Below are 4,670 nucleotides of genomic sequence, written 5' to 3' on the forward strand. Positions count from 1 at the left end.
CGACCGTAGGAGGTCCGTTTCATCCGTTTTGCGGTACGCCACACCCCTCTTGATCAACAGGACCCCGTTCCGAACGTAGGAGGTCCGTTTCCTCCGTTGTGCAGTACGCCAGGCCTCGTTTCCATCGCCTATTCCGTCCAAGCCCTCCTGATGAACACGACCACGCATTCCGCTCCGACCCAGCCGGTTGGCTCCCACGCGTTCTGTTGCCTCCCGATGAACATGACGCATTCCGTTGCCTCCCCATGAACACGACGCATTCCGTTGCCTCCCCATGAACACGACGCATTCCGTTGCCTCCCCATGAACACGACGCATTCCGTTGCCTCCCCATGAACACGAGCCCTTGTCGTATGTATGCGCGACTAGGCGTTGGAGACCCCGCCCATATGTACACATACGTGGCCGTATTTTCTTTCTTGCACCCTGGCCGCTGTACGTACATGTACATGCTACGTGCGCGCCTCTACTACGACACGTACGCGGCTCTACTACAACACGTGCGCGCCTCTACATCGACCAGTATATATGTACGTACACGTTCGCGACCAGAATAACAACGCTACGTACGCTTCGACCAGGTGGGTCCTGACTGTCAGGCAGTTCCTTGCGTGCGAAAATGTAGCTGGTGGGTCCCACCAGTCAGAGGGGCGAATCGTTTTTTTTTGCCCGGACGCACTTCCTTTGTGTGCGAAGATGTAGCTGGTGGGTCCCAGCAGTCAGGGGGGCGAATCATTTTTTTTGCCCGGACGCACTTCCTTGCCTGCGAAGATGTAGCTGGTGGGTCCTAGCAGTTAGGGGGCGAATCGTTTTTTTAGACGCACTTCCTTGCATGCGAAGATGTAGCTGGTGGGTCCCAGCAGTCAGGGGGAAACTTTTTTTGTGAAATACGGTGGCCCGTCCGGTGGGTCCCCGCTGTCAGGTGGAGGAATCATTATTTTCCGCGTAATAAGGAGGCACTTCCTTGCTGCGGCCGTGGACCCAGCTGTCAGCCTCTCCACGTACAGTCCACGTCCGGTGGAAGTCGTTCCTTGACCACGTTGACCACGCCGCGCCGAGAGCACCACGGCGGTGGACGATGGCGAGGCCTAGGAAGGGGACGACTCGGAGCCGGGGAAGACGCAGCAGTGGATGCCCACGCGAAGAGGAGTACGAGGGTTCACTGGTTCGGCTGCAGAGTGAGGCTGCTGTCGTCGCAGAATAACAGGGGGTGTGGGTGAGTAGAGGGATGGCCTGGCCAGCGGTGGGAGTAGTAGGGGGCGGCGAGGCCTCTGCGGCATCACATCCGGCCACGGGAGGCAGGAGCACGCGGCATGACCGGCGCTGGTTTGGGCGGCTGGAGCAAGAAGACCAGAGGTTGAAGAAGCACTACAACCGTTGGATGAACATCGTACGGTAATAGGAGCTAGAATCGTTCATATTTACTAAGTTGACAAAGCCCTCCGTCCCCGTCAACTTGGTAGGCCCACAAGTCAGCCTCCCAGTATGCTGGGTTCCAGCTGGCAGGGGGAGTATTCATTTTTTTGTGCGTAATAAGGAGGCACTTCCTTGCGTGTGAAGATAGCTGGTGGGTCCAACAAGTCAGCGGGGGGCATGTTTTTTTCACGAAATACAGAGGCCCTTCCGGTGGGTCCCAGATGTCAGGTGGAGGAATCATTATTTTGCGTGTAGTAAGGATGCATTTCCTTGTGTGCCGCCGGGGACCCAGCTGTCAGCCTCTCCACGCACAGTCTTCTTCCGATGGTGTCGTTCGTTGACCACGTTGACCACGCCATGCCGAGCGCATCCAAGGTGGTGGACGACGGCGAGGCCCCGGATAGCAACAAGGATATGGGAAGACGCGGGAGTAGAGTCACAGACAGAGAAGTGTACGAGGGTTAACTGGTTCTAGTGCGGTGTGGTTTGATAGTCGGTGGAGAAGAACAGGAGGTGTGGAGGGATGGCCAGGCCAATGATGGAGTAGCGCTTCATAGCGAAGCGTGCTAAGCAGAGCTGCTAGTAGCTGGAGGCGGGAGGTGGTCCCGGCGGCGCTGGAGGAAGAAGACGAGAGATTGAAGATGGATGCCGGCCGTTGGATGTAAATCCAACGGCTAACATGTCAGAATCATTTGTTGACTAAATTGACAAGGACTTGCATTGGCTTCGACCTATTGGCCCACATTTCAGCCTCCAAAAATGTGGCACGTATTCAACCCATTTTTTCAGAATTTACAGTCTTTTTTTGCACGGTAGAATTTACAGTCAATTTGATCTTTTTTTGAATTAAAGCCATTAGCTGGGCTGGGTGAACAATTCATGTAGCTTTCATGCGGCCCATTTATTTTATTTCCTAAAAAATTACAGGCCATTTGCACTTTATCTAGACACACGATTTTGCTGGGCTCATTCTAATTATAATGTTGGGTTGGGCCAGCAATGTTATCAAAAAATAAAAAAGGGTTGAGCATTTTGTTATAAATATATTTAATAATAAGTGATATTATTACATTCGTCCTTAAATCTTACCAAGCTTTTGTACACAATCACTAGGATTTTCATGCCAAAACAATCCAGGATTTTATTTGTTAAGAAATTATTTTTAGAAATTAATAAGATGTGGGATATTGTTTTCTTACATATGTAAGTATCTGTTAAATATATGATGATAACAAAAATAATATATAATAACATATAAAATAATTTAAATATATATAATATAGTTAGAAGGGAAACATAAGTTGTACCTGGCGTTCCTATTCTTATATAGAAAAATAGAACAGACCTTTGCGTTTTCGTCAAAAAAATACATAAATTGGGATGCCAAAAATAAAACCTCGGATGGGAGGTCCATAGGCCGGTCGATACATGACGGCCCTAAGAAAATACAAACAGGCCCTCCCATCCGAGCTCGTGGGCTACGCATGTTAAAAATGAAAGCCTAGACGGGGCAACCCAAAACCACGTCCAACACTTGCCAAAACTTCGTCCCTCGTTTTCTCTGTGTTTCGCACACTCAACATTGTGTGGGCATTTTGACTGTCCATCATATGAAGATGTTCTATGCATGTATGTTGATCAGCATGATATTAACTGGCTGGTAGTTCCATTTTCGACCAGGAATAAAACTTCCAACACGATGTTAACCCTGTTTGAAAAGGCTGTGTTAATATAAATGCACTGCCTCTGAAAGTTGCAGTTTCTTATCTGAAACTAAACTTGCAGTTTCTTATCTGAAACTGAAACTTGCAGTTTCTTCTCGTCTGCACTTTTATACTCCTATGAAACTACATTTTTTAAGTGCTAAAAATAGATCTCTAGAATTCATAAAATTCTTCATATGCTCAATACTGCAAATCTGAAATTCAAAAGACATTCATATCTGAAAGTACTCTCAAAATACACAACACAAACCACAATTCACAACCTGCAAATACTGACAACCCTAAGCTCCTCCTGACAATTCACAACCTGCCCGACTATTGGGCTGGGGGGGGGGGCAGCCCCCTCCTATTCCTTGGTGGCAGACAGCCACCCCGTGAGACGATGTGAACGGCGAGGGAGACGATGGCGGGGAAGCGTCGTCGGGCCAACTGCTTTTCTCCTCTTGCAGTTGGGTTCGGTCGACGAAGACTCCACCGGCTCGCTCCGGCAGGACACCGGATGAAGTAATGTACCTAGGGTAGGGTCATGAACCTGACCAAGGTACCCTCCCCAAGGACATCTCTTAGAAGAAGCCGTCTTCCAGTCGACCAAGAGGAACTCCACTCGACGGACTAGAAGACACTCGACGAACCTGAAGACACTCGACCATGAAGACTCACTCGACCACCCAGAGTTCAGGATCTACCCTGTATCCAAACGGTCTGTAATTAAGTAGTCTTAATGGTCATGATGGCACTTTATGTAGGGCGTTACCAGTAACGCCAGACCTTAATGTACTTTAACCCTCTGCTACGTGGGCTTGCTGGGGTCTTGGCGTCCTCTATATAAGCCACCCCCTCCACTGGTAGAAGGGTTCGCACCCCTGTAACTCTCACACACATAATCCAGTCGACCGCCTCCGGGCTTCGAGACGTAGGGCTATTACTTCCTCCGAGAAGGGCCTGAACTCGTAAAACACTTGTGTCACAACTGCTCCATAGCTAGGATCTTGCCTCTCCATACCTACCCCCCATTCTACTATCAGACTTAGAACCACGACAGTTGGCGCCCACCGTGGGGCAAGTGTCTTAGCGACTTGTTGGAGAAGTTGCAATCTTTTCAATTCCCATCATCATGGTTTCAGGTGGAGTTTTGGTCGAGGGCCGCGAGATCCGTCTCGGCGCGCTCACATTCGTCGCCGACGACTCTGCCTGGCTGCAGGAGGCTCTGCTTGACGTGGATGCGCTCCTGGTCCGCGGAGCTACTCACTTTCGAGCATGCATCTCCGGCGTCCTTCTGCGGCAACCGTCAACTTAATATCGGCCGGTTTTCGTGTCATCCTCCCTCCCAGCTTCCCGTCGGCGTAAGCGCTCCGGTGGGTCGAGGCTTCAGCGGTGGGTGAGGCACGTGGTGGCTCGCCAATCGACCACTGCCCAAGTCACGGCAATCGAGCCCGACGAATCTCTCTACGGCCTGTTCGACCTGTCGACTGGCTCCACAGAGACTGCATCTGAATGCGACAGCAGTGATCCGGCGGCGGAGGTCCTGAT

The sequence above is a fragment of the Triticum dicoccoides genome, chromosome 1B (genome assembly GCF_002162155.2).
Source record: "Triticum dicoccoides isolate Atlit2015 ecotype Zavitan chromosome 1B, WEW_v2.0, whole genome shotgun sequence".
Taxonomy (NCBI): Eukaryota; Viridiplantae; Streptophyta; class Magnoliopsida; order Poales; family Poaceae; genus Triticum; species Triticum dicoccoides.